At 39.2% G+C, this 12,227-nt stretch overlaps 1 protein-coding gene across 14 annotated transcripts in view; it reads right to left on the bottom strand.

Annotated features, from left to right (window-relative positions):
* The window catches only part of FOXP1 (forkhead box P1), a 755,498-nt gene that overhangs the window by 593,396 nt on the left and 149,875 nt on the right, over positions 1-12,227 (bottom strand). Inside the window, exon 1 of one of the 14 annotated variants that reach the window (XM_058168790.1) lies at positions 10,342-10,359. The exons of the other annotated variants lie outside the window; for them this stretch is intronic. The gene's annotated coding sequence lies outside the window, so the exon portion shown is untranslated. Of the gene's footprint in view, positions 1-10,341; positions 10,360-12,227 lie in introns of those variants that run through there. 14 annotated transcript variants of the gene reach the window in all.

Here is a 12,227-nt window from a genome sequence, read left to right on the forward strand (position 1 = left end):
TTAGATTTCCAGTTGCCCATTTTTTTTTTCATTTAATGACTCACAAATTGTTATTTACCACAGTTCTCTTTAGGTGTTTATCTAAATCCATGGAGAGATTGAGAGTGGATAGAGAGCAGGGCTGTGCATGCCCTTCCACTAAGTTTCTGGCATATAGCCAATAGGTCTGAAAGTGAGCTGTACTCACATCTGTTTAAGCATAAATTCAGTTCTCTGTGCAGTATGAGATCCTAATAAATCCCAGATTATGCAGAGAACAGTAACTGCATACAGTACTAGCAATTGCATGCACAACTGCCCATCAGATTTCCCAGTTGAATGCTTAGAGATTGTGAGGAAAAAGTAGTAAGATATAATACATGCCCCATTTTCTACCTTTTTTGAAGCTTCCGTAAATCCATCGGACCGCCTGAAGTGAGTTTAGAAAACCAAATTAACAGTGCCAGTGCTCTATGTGCTCTAAAGCAGGTGTGTGCAATCATTTGTTTAACTAAGAGCTGCAATCTTCATCTGAGTAGTGTACTAGAAGGCACTCCGCAACAGCTGAATAAGACACAAGACCAAGAAGTAGGTAGAACCAGGACAAATCCCAAATTTGATTGGCATATAATTTTAATTCAAATAAAATTGAATTAATTGACTGTAGCTAATGTAATTACCCATCAATTATTTAATAATTTCCCTCCTCTGTCACATTAAAATTGCCAATCAGCAATATATGGAAGAGTTTTGGTGGAGAAGCGAGGAGGGAAACCAATAACATATCTAATATAATCAAGTGACTATTTAGATTGCTAGAACCTCAGTTCTTAACAATTGCTTTATCACTCATTTGAAAGTGTTTTGTCAAAATATTTTAGAGAGCTATCTTGAATGTCTATTGTGTTACCACTTATACAGATCGTCTTCGACTTACAACAGTTCATTTAGTAACAGTTCCTTATTTAACATTCAAAGTTATAATGGCACTGAATAAAGTGACTTATGACCATTTTTCAGCTACAACTTTTGCAGCATCCCCATGGTCATGTGATCAAAATTCAGATGCTCAGCAACTGGTTTATATTTATAATTGTTGCTGTGTCCCGGGGTCATGTGATCCCCTTTTGTGATCTTCTGACAAGCCAAATCAATGGGGAAGCCAGATTCACTTAACAACCAGGTTACTAACTTAATAACTTCAGTGATTCAGTTAACCACTGTGGCAAGAAAGGCATAAAATGGGGCAAAACTCACTTAACAAATGTCTCACTTAACCACAGAAATTTGAGGCTCAATTGTAGTTGTAACTTGATCGCTACCTATATAGGTAGTGTATAGCAGTGCACAGGCATAGTGTATAGTGATCCTATAGATATAGGCTGACTCTGAATTGTGCTGAGGTATGCTATCATTTGTATATTTAACTTTTCCTAAAACAAAAATAATGTCTAGGTTGAAACCAGCACCATAAAATCTATTTCTATTAGTTTTTTTTTAAAAAAAAATATAAGTATTGCAGACAAAAACAGAAAATTATTAAACCAGCTGCTCATAATCCAATGTTCTAACTCTAGGATATTTCACTCAGAACATTTGCAGAAAACAGGCTGGACAAGGTTGACACGTTTATAAACTTGGCCTATATAATCCTATTATGGTGTGCATAATTGCAAGCATTTCATATTTTTCTGAAAGTGTTGGATAACATTAAGCCTCAATAAGTCCTCACTTCTGACTTTCTTGTTTCCTTTGGCCAGTGCTAGACTTTATACTCTGTACTTCTTGCAATTCGGACCTCTTTTAATGTTGAAACCATATAAAGTTTCATGTGCAATGATGTCACTATAAGAATAAAAGTGAATTGCCTTAGTTAAGGTAAACTAAGTAAAGAATAAAAATAATGTCAATCTTTCAAAAAACATAAACCTTTTTTTTCCCTCTTAAAAACATTCATTTTCTTGCTGACCAGTTTAGTAAACAGTAGTTTAAGGAAAGGAAAGATCACAAGCACCTAGGAAGGTGCTATGGTTAGACAATTGATTGGGACATCAAAGATTATAGTTTAATTTCTAGCCACAGACAGATTATCTCACAACAACATGTCACAATTCTCCCAAGTTTATGATGGGGACAAGTGTTCCAAACCCGCAGATGTTGTGAATTGCTCAAATATTGCAATGCTACTGAAATGCCGACAAATAAAATGAATATGTTATTTTATTTCCCACATAATTTATGTTTGACATATTTGCTCAGCAGGAGCTCTGGCAATATCAGCTAAAGATTTAGGTTTGGAGGAGATGCTGCTATGTAAACCATGTTTTTCCTATACACAAACAATTAGGAAGCCTTTCCATTTGCTTATCAAATACTGTTTCTAGCATGGATAAATAAAAGAATATTTTTTTTTTAAAAAAAGGAAAGCCATACATCAAAAATGATGTAGTTAACGATAGACACTAAATGACACTAAATTAGTTACAAATGCCCTTATAACTAATCATAAACATATAAATGATTATATGACACAGCAAATACAAGGAAGGCCAAAGTAGTATAATTAAATAAATATTACTTAGGACTTTGGGAAACAAGGACCAAATCTCTTCTCAGTCATATTGCTTACTCATTAACTCATGGTATCCAAGTACAAGACTAAAATGGATAAGTTCCATGTGCTTAAATTTCAACGGTACTTGGAACTGAAATAACATTAATTGATAAAAATTACTATACACAAATTTGAGGAGGAGAAGACACAAACAACATCTAAGGTGAAAAACTGAACATGGTTCTTGGTATTTCCTCTTGAAGGAAGAAAAATGAACCCAGAGTAAACAAAATAAAAAATAAATCTTCATCCTAGTGTTTTCCCACAGGAGTAGAGTCTGCATTTTGGATCAATGTATAGATAGAATTTTATTGGCCAAGTGTGATTGGACACAAAAGGAATTTGTCTTGGTGCATATGCTCTCAGTGTACATAAAAGAAGAGATACCTTCATCAAGGTACAACATTTACAACACAAATGATGGTCATAGGATACAAATTTAACACTTAATGATATAACGCTTAATGATAATCATAGGATACAAATAAGCAATCAGCAACAATCAATATCAATATAAATCATAAGGATTACCAGCAACAAAGTTACAGTCACAGTCATAAGTAGAAAGAGAATGGTGATGGGAACGATGAGAAGATTAATAGTAGTGCAGATTTAGTAAATAGTTTGACAGTGTTGAGGGAATTATTTGTTTAGCAGTGTAATGGCTTTCGGGGAAAAAACTGTTCTTGTGTCTAGTGGTTCTGGTGTGCAGTGCTCTATAGCGTCGTTTTGAGGGTAGGAGATGAAACAGTTTATGTCCAGGATGTGAGGGATCTGTAAATATTTTCATGGCCCTCTTCTTGATTTGTGCAGTATACAGGTCCTCAGTGGAAGGCAGGTTGGTAGCAATTATTTTTTCTGCAGTTCTAATTATCCTCTGAAGTGTGTGTCTTTCTTGTTGGGTTGCAGAACCAAACCAAAGTATGCCATTTCATGTGATCAAATGCAGCAGCTGGGTCCAATTGTATGATTTTCATGTCCGGGTTAATTGTGTGCTGCCACCTTTGTTTGGTCTTCATTCATGCATTTGTGATCAAGATTAAAATGGTAGGTGGTCCAGGCAATGGGGTGGGACATACTCAATGGTGTGATGTTTCTGCATTTTCTGTTACTAGTGCAATGTCCATCTGCTGCCCGACTGTATCATTGCTGACATGGTCAAGAAAGGAACTGCCTAATGAACAGCACAGCAAATGCATCTCCATAGATTAGCACTTTTGGCAAGCATTCAGAGCTATACAATGCTACTTGGTAAACTATTATATTATTTATTTTTCCTTCCCTTCAATCATGTCCAATTTTTGGAGATTTCCTGGATACCTCCCGAAAGTTTTCTCAGCAAGCTTTCCAGAAGTGATTTAAAAGACATGTGGCCAATTTACTGTTCCAAAACCCCAGTCCACTTCTGTGGCTCAGGCTGCTAATGCAATCTGTTATTAACAGCAGCTGCCTGCAATTACTGCAGGTTCAAGTCCCACCAGGCCAAGATTGACTCAGCCTTCCATCCTTTATAAGGTAGGTAAAATGAGGACCCAGATTGTTGGGGGCAATAAGTTGACTTTGTATATAAATATACAAATAGAATGAAGCTGCCCTGAGTCTTCGGAGATATAAATGCAAATAAAAAAAAAAAAAGACCAACAGGTTGAAATTCTTCTCATATAACTAAGCAGGATCACATTTTGGATATCTCCACAGAATCTGTACAGCTTGATTCCAACTCTGAGCAAATTCAAGCACCTTTATCTGAGAAATAGAATAACCACCACTATAGTCCTATAAACACCACATTACTTTAAACAGGGCTTACTGAGTGGTTCTCTAAAGAATCATTACATAGTCATAGTGGACAGGTTGCTGGGAAGGTTGAATGCCACCACATGTTTACTGGACCCGTGCCCCTCCTGGTTGGTGCTGGTCATGCAGGAGGTGACACGAGGCTGGCTCCGGGGGATTACAAATGCTTCTTTGCGGGAGGGGGTCTTTTCCACTGCCTTGAAAGAGGCGGTGGTGAGACCTCTCCTCAAGAAGCCTTCCTTGGACCCAACTGTTTTAGGAAATTATCGTCCAGTCTCCAACCTTCGTTTTACGGCGAAGGTTGTAGAGAGTGCGGTGGCATGTCAACTACCCCAGTACCTGGATGAAACCGTCTATCTGGACCCGTTCCAGTCCGGCTTCCGGCCCGGATACAGTACGGAGGCGGCTTTGGTCGCGTTGGTGGATGATCTCTGGAGGGCCAGGGATAAGGGTTACTCCTCTGCCCTGGTCCTATTAGACCTCTCAGCGGCTTTCGATACCATCGACCATGGTATCCTGCTGCGCCGGTTGGAGGGGTTGGGAGTGGGAGGCACCGTTTATCGGTGGTTCTCCTCCTACCTCTCTGACCGGACGCAGACTGTGTTGACGGGGGCAGAGATCGACCCAGAGGCACCTCATGTGTGGGGTGCCGCAGGGGTCGATTCTCTCGCCTCTCCTGTTCAACATCTATATGAAGCCGCTGGGTGAGATCATCAGTGGTTTTGGGGTGAGATACCAACTGTACGCTGATGATACGCAGCTGTACTTTTCCACCCCAGGCCACCCCAACGAAGCTATCGAAGTACTGTCCCGGTGTCTGGAAGCCGTACGGGTCTGGATGGGGAGGAACAGGCTCAAGCTCAATCCCTCCAAGACGGAGTGGCTGTGGATGCCGGCACCCCGGTACAGTCAGCTGCAGCCGCGGCTGACTGTTGGGGGCGAGTCATTGGCCCCGATGGAAAGGGTGCGCAACTTGGGCGTTCTCCTGGATGGGCGGTTGTCGTTTGAAGATCACCTGACGACCGTCTCCAGGAGAGCTTTTTATCAGGTTCGCCTGATTCGCCAGTTGCGCCCCTTCCTGGACCGGGATGCCCTATGCACAGTCACTCATGCTCTTGTTACTTCTCGCTTGGATTACTGCAATGCTCTCTACATGGGGCTCCCCTTGAAGAGCACTCGGAGGCTCCAGTTAGTCCAGAATGCAGCTGCGCGGGTGATAGAGGGAGCGGTTCGGAGCTCCCATGTAACACCCATCCTGCGCAGACTGCACTGGCTGCCTGTTGTCTTCCGGGTGCGCTTCAAGGTATTGGTTACCACCTTTAAAGCGCTCCATGGCTTAGGACCGGGATATTTACGGGACCGCCTACTGCCATCTTGTATCTCCCAGCGACCTGTGCGTTCTCACAGAGAGGGACTCCTTAGGGTGCCGTCAGCCAAGCAATGTCGACTGGCGGCCCCCAGGGGAAGAGCCTTCTCTGTGGGGGCTCCCACCCTGTGGAACGAGCTTCCCCCTGGACTTCGACAAATACCTGACCTTCGGACCTTTCGCCGCGAACTTAAGACTTATTTGTTTCGTCTTGCTGGACTGGCTTGAATTTTAATTTCAATTTTTAGCTGATTTTATGGGGTTTTAATTTTATATTAACTTTTAGTGTTACTTGTATTTTAATATTAGGCCAAATTTAATAAGTTTTTTAATGTTTGTTTTTAATATTGTATGTATTGCTGTATTTTTATTCTGGCTGTAAACCGCCCTGAGTCCTTCGGGAGAAGGGCGGTATACAAATTAAAATATTATTATTATTATTATTATTATTATTATTATTATTATTATTATTATTATTATTATTATTATTATTATTATTATTATCATCATCATCATCATCAAAGCCCACGTACACCCTTGATTGCTACTACCCTTATCCAGTGGTGGGATTCAGCCAGTTCGCACCACTTCGGGAGAACCGGTTGTTAACTTTCTCAGCAGTTTGGTGAACTGGTTGTTGGAAGAAATCATTAGGGCAGAGAACCGGTTGTTAAATTATTTGAATCTCACCACTATAACTTATCTAACCCTTATCTAACTATAACCAAGTGCTGACCATTAGTTTAGAAGGTTACTGTGCTTAGACCTCTGACAATAAATCAGTTAAATTGAACCTTCACATGTTTACACGCCCACAGATCTGGTCTTTCACACCTGATGGTAGGTGGAAAAATATCTAAGTTTTGTCCCAAAGGTGCTTTTTCAAATGGCAACTGGATTTTCTTGGAAGACATTTCGCTTCTCATCTAAGAAGCTTCCTCAGTTCTCTGCTTCTTGGATGAGAAGCGAAATATCTTCAAGGAAAGTCCAGTTGCCTTTTGAAAAAGCATCTTTGGGACAATCATGATCTGTATGACTGAGAATCTCCATATATAGCTGTGTTTTGCCATCAGTATTGCCACACAGTTACAGTAAGAAAGGCTCTGACCTCCCTTTGATCTTGTTCACTCTTCATTTCCCTTCAGGCATCTCTTATGCTATTTCCTCCCACAGTTTTAGAAGCTGTGAGTACAGAGAATTCATACCAAACATGTTTCAGTCCAAGGCCACTGGCATTCCTTCATTCCAAGTGAACAATTAAGTCTTCACTTGAACCTTTTATCACAGCCCCAAGCTCCCTCTGGAAACCCAACAGGTTCCATCAGTCAATTGCCGTGAATCGACCAAATGGGATCTACTTCCTCGCAGCAAGGAGCAGCTTCAGAAAATTCCAAGGCCAATAGGGAAGGATGTGCCATGACAAGGGATTGGTGATAACATCCCCCAACCCCAGAGTATACTGCTAATTCCCTGAGTTCCAAATTAGGTCCATTGTGAGTCAGGCAGGATATAAATTTACCAGATTCAGGGTTGCCGTGGTGGCCATGAACTCCCAAGCAGCCCCCGGATCTGCACCCAAAGTCAGCAGATTATGGTCACCTGGGGAACAGACTGGCAGATGCCACTGGCCGTCAGCTACAGACTCTAGAATATCAGGCAGAGAAGCTGTTATGGAGCAAGAAGGCTGATATATTACTAACCATTCCTTCTGATCCCTTCAGCACATTTTAACAAATGGTTTTGCAGAATAGCATTCTTAGAAGCCATAAAAGTTTTTTGGACAGAAATGACTATACCCCCATTTCAGCCCCAGATTTGCAGCTGGTGCCATATATAAACTAGGAAACATCTATTATCCCCCACCATGAAACCCAGAGTTTTGGTAATACAAATAATGTCAGCACTCTCAATGACGGCCACCGGCCCCTCCAGCAGCTAAATCAGAGGAGGAGGAGACATGGGAGTCAGGGTCAGCCTCAAGGCAACCTGAGAGCTCCAAAGGGAAAGAGGGAGTGGAGCTGGCAGAGAGAGAGAGAGACAGAGGCAGAGCCTGGGTTTCAGCCCTCAAAGGCCTCTGGTGGCTCAGACTGTTAAGACAGTCTGTTATTAACACAGCTGCTTGCAATTACTGCAAGTTCAAGTCCCACCAGGCCCAAGGTTGACTCAGCCTTCCATCCTTTATAAGGTAGGTAAAAAGAGGACCCAGATTGTTGGGGGCAATAAGTTGACTTCGTATATAATATACAAATGGATGAAGACTATTGCTTAACATAGTGTAAGCTGCCCTGAGTCTTCGGAGAAGGGTGGGATATAAATGCAAATTTAAAAAAAAAAGGAAAGTCAACAGTCCCCAGGCTGGACGTGGTTTATGAAGAAGAAGAGGAATAGCTGGGTCCAGTGCCTGAAGTGCTGCTGCGCAGAAGGCAGAGAAGAGGAGAGCAGTGGAAAGCCATGGGCTGATCTTGAGGAAGGAAGAGCCACCGCTGCTAGCGAAGCCCCACCCTAGCTCTGAGGATAAAAGCCAGGGGGCAGAGATGAATAGATGTGGCAGACAACGATTCATCTTCCTGCTGGAAGGACTGGTTAGCCTGTGAGAGAAGCTTTTTACCGGGGCTGCCGACACTCCTAATAAAGGAATCTTTTCAGTTCATATCAGAGGTTTTGTCGTGTTTGGAGAGCTGGGTCAGAACAGGAGTACTATCACATCTGCCAGCTTTAAATGTTTAAAAATTATGCTACCACAATATTAGATTTTATATGAATCGTCTATAATATTCTATGATCAAAATATTATATACCACAATGAAATATACAGAAAAGAATTAAGTTAGATCTTTTGGAAGAAATGATTCTCAAATTTTTGAGAAAGAGGATAGAAACAGTTAATCTGTGGAAATATATTTGGAGGATTTGTTTTCAAGGCTGCAACTCTTTCATCTTTTTTTTCCTCTTTTCCTTCTGTCCTTTTTCAATTCTAAAAGATTGCCGTGTGCTAACTCAACATTAATAGAAAGAAGGCAACTATCATGGTATCTGTTTCCTTGTAGCAGATCCCAAGTAGCATTGGCTATGAATCCAACATTGTAAGCCAATTTCAACAAGAGTGGGGGGGAAGAAAAAGAAATAAGATTAACCCGTTCATTTCTCTCCAGAATTCTTGGTTAGAGATAGATGGAAGACAAAAGTCTGAAAGAACAGTTCTCCTGCCATTTGTTTTGTTACATGTAATGCCTTACTAAAGGACTATTATAATAGTATCTCATTTCATGCAAGATACAATCAACATACAATGCATTAATAGGCAGATGCAGGGAAAACTTTCTCAAGAAAAGCCACATAGTATGTGTTATTTTAATTGGGACACTTACATAACATTTTAAGATCGACTGATAAAGCAAAATATGACTTCTGCTCCTAAGGAAGATCTTCTGTGTCGTGACACTAGATATAAACCGTTCTAACTGCTGGTCACATTCCAAGAATTACTGAATTCTTACTACTCCTAAGCTTTTCGAAATACAATCACTTTTCAAGAGTCCTTGATTACATTACATTTTATTCAATACCTCTGGAATTCTTTTGATGAATCTCAGGTCAGAATCTCTGAAGTGCTTTAAAAAAATGGAAAATCCTTTACCTTTAAACTCATCTCTGCAGTATACCTGACCTAAATATCCACATACAATTACATACACAGTATGAACCGGGATACAACCTTTGCCTTCTCTTGTTTCTGCAAATAATATGAAAAGCTAATCACATATTTTTATTTAAATGTAATTTTGAATACTTTCTATAACATTGTTTCTTTTTCCTCCACCCCATAATAATACAGCTTTAAAGCAATCTGTTCCGATGGACCATTTTACTTATTCTCCAATTTTTTACCCAAATTACACAGGTATAATTATTTTGACACTGTAATGAAAAGAAAATGGGATTTGGGCACTGTGGGTTTATCTAATAACACTATTTCTTGCCAGACTTCACAGCGCTGACAGTCACAAAGAGTCCTGTCCATTCCAATAGGAAATATTTGATTTTACGGTAGGAACATTATTTATTTTCACCAAGTTGCTATTATCAGAAAGGATATGATAGCTGAATAATAAAAATGAAATCAAGAAATTCTGGTGTTTCAAGGCTTTATTTTTTTCCTGCTCTCACTTTTGACATTTTCTTCCCCTGGAGAGACAAGATAAAGTGCTGTCATAAATGGGTGACTTTTCTTGTCAAATGACAGATTTGATTCTCCATGGCAACCACAAATCAAGGTGCTAGTCTGAATTAAAGCTTCTCTTAAAAGGCGTCTTTATGTTTATAAAATGAATTTAAATTAAATGGGTATTAGGTACAGGGAGCTTTCCCCCACCAACCTCAATTTATTTATTGACTAAGGAGCTCTCTGCAGTATGTAGCATATTTGCATTTTAAGGAAAGGAAACATATTGTCTTGGCAGATGTACCAACAAAGAAAGTTACAAGGTCATGCTACATATACTAGTTTATAGTGCTATGAATGGTACACAGATGGACAGTAAGCAGTTAAGAGGCACTTAAATACTAGAAAAAGCACAAAAATTACCTATGGAATAACAGATGAAGGAAATCTCTTCTCATCCTGTAACATGCTTTCTTCCAGAGAGAGTTAATAAAGACTCATGTAATTGTCATAAACAGAATGCCAAAAGGGAAAAAAAACATAATTAATCATATGCCTCATTCTGAGTCCTTATGCAATTTTGTTATAGATCACAAAACCTCGACGACAATTAGGTTTTATTCTGATTTCTAAAGCAGTATCAGTTATTTTTGTTTAACAAGAATTAAATAGCAAGTTTCTGATTTACACTAAAAAGCTTGGGTTTTTTTCATTGCTCAAGCGATATGCACATATATAGCGGCATTAAAGCTAAAAAAAGAAGTGAGCAAATCATTCTTTAGACAGATAGTTCACAATCCTATATACAAAAAGGTAAAATAATTTTTAAAATGAATGATAGCTCTTGTTCTAACATACAGTCTTTAAAATTTGCCTAGGATTCTTGAGAACTGCTTTTATACCTATATATGTGATACCTACAGATATACAAACACACACAGACACACAGACACAAAGTACACACTAGAGAGGAGGGAGGGACTGACATTATAAATTGTCAAAACCATATAGTTAATTTCACTATAATAACACCAAAGGAAATTTGTCTAATACATTCCAAGCATGTGTCAGAAGTCCAGCAGACATATGACATAATTCAAATCAAAAAGAGTTTTTCTACTTGTTATCCTCGTGGTTACTATGAACATCATCTCTATATACTCTGCCAAATTTGAATTTAAGCTTACTGAACTTAAATTGGCTTTTTCTAGTATTAACAGAAGATCTCACTTTTTTCCCTGACATTACATATCCTTTTATCCAAAAATACAGTTTTCAGCAGCAGGAAAAGCTCTGTTCCAGCATGATGAAGAAAAGGGGATATGGCTCCTGTCAAGTCTATGTTAAATTCAAAATTGGCATACTGTTTTGACGAGACTGTTATCCACGGATGTTAGAAACTTTATTCTCCATTTCTGAAAAATTGCGCATTAGCAGTCTTACAGAAAAAAGATAAACAGAGATCATTTTTTAAAATTTTCTTCCCCCCTCCCCCTATATCTTTAACTGCCGTATTAGGATATTACAATCCTTCGCTTTGAAAGCATTGGGATTTGACAAGCAGATCGATAATATCTAAAAATATCATTTTTCTTTTGAGAAAAAAAGTATCCTGTTTAGCAATCCATTTGTGTATGCGCCCCATTTAAGTGCCATGACTGAAGCAAAACAGGTTCAGAGCAAGAGCTAAACTTCAATCTCTGTGGGATTCTAGTAGCCGAGTGTTTAAACTAAACTTTAACCAAATCACATACTGTACTGTTTAAATAAAAAAAGCATTTTTGACTTGTCATAGTAATTTATTATAACAGTACGTAAATATTTGCTGCTATAACTCATTCTCCCAATATCTTGAAATAAATCAGCATATAACTTTTTATTTATTTATTTATTTATTTATTATTTATTAATTAAACTTTTATACCGCCCTTCTCCCGAAGGACTCAGGGCAGTGTACAGCCTTCATTTAAAACAGTTAATATACATATTAAAATAACAATTAAAAAGCTTATTCAATAAAAGGCCGAAATTAAAACCGTCCAATTGACCAAATAAAATACCCAGTAAAATTACCATTAAAAATTTAAAATTTAAAATTTAGAATTTAAAAATCAGGTCAGTCCCGCTTGTATAAATAAATAAGTTTTCAGTTCCCGGCGAAAGGTCCGAAGGTCAGGCAATTGGCATAAACTGGGGGGAACTTCGTTCCAGAGAGTAGGTGCTCCCACAGAGAAGGACCTTCCCCTGGGGGCCGCCAGCCAACACTGCTTGGCGGATGGCACCCTGAGAGCGTACGGGTCGGTGGGAGG

This window comes from Ahaetulla prasina, chromosome 2 (assembly GCF_028640845.1).
Source record: "Ahaetulla prasina isolate Xishuangbanna chromosome 2, ASM2864084v1, whole genome shotgun sequence".
Lineage (NCBI taxonomy): Eukaryota > Metazoa > Chordata > Lepidosauria > Squamata > Colubridae > Ahaetulla > Ahaetulla prasina.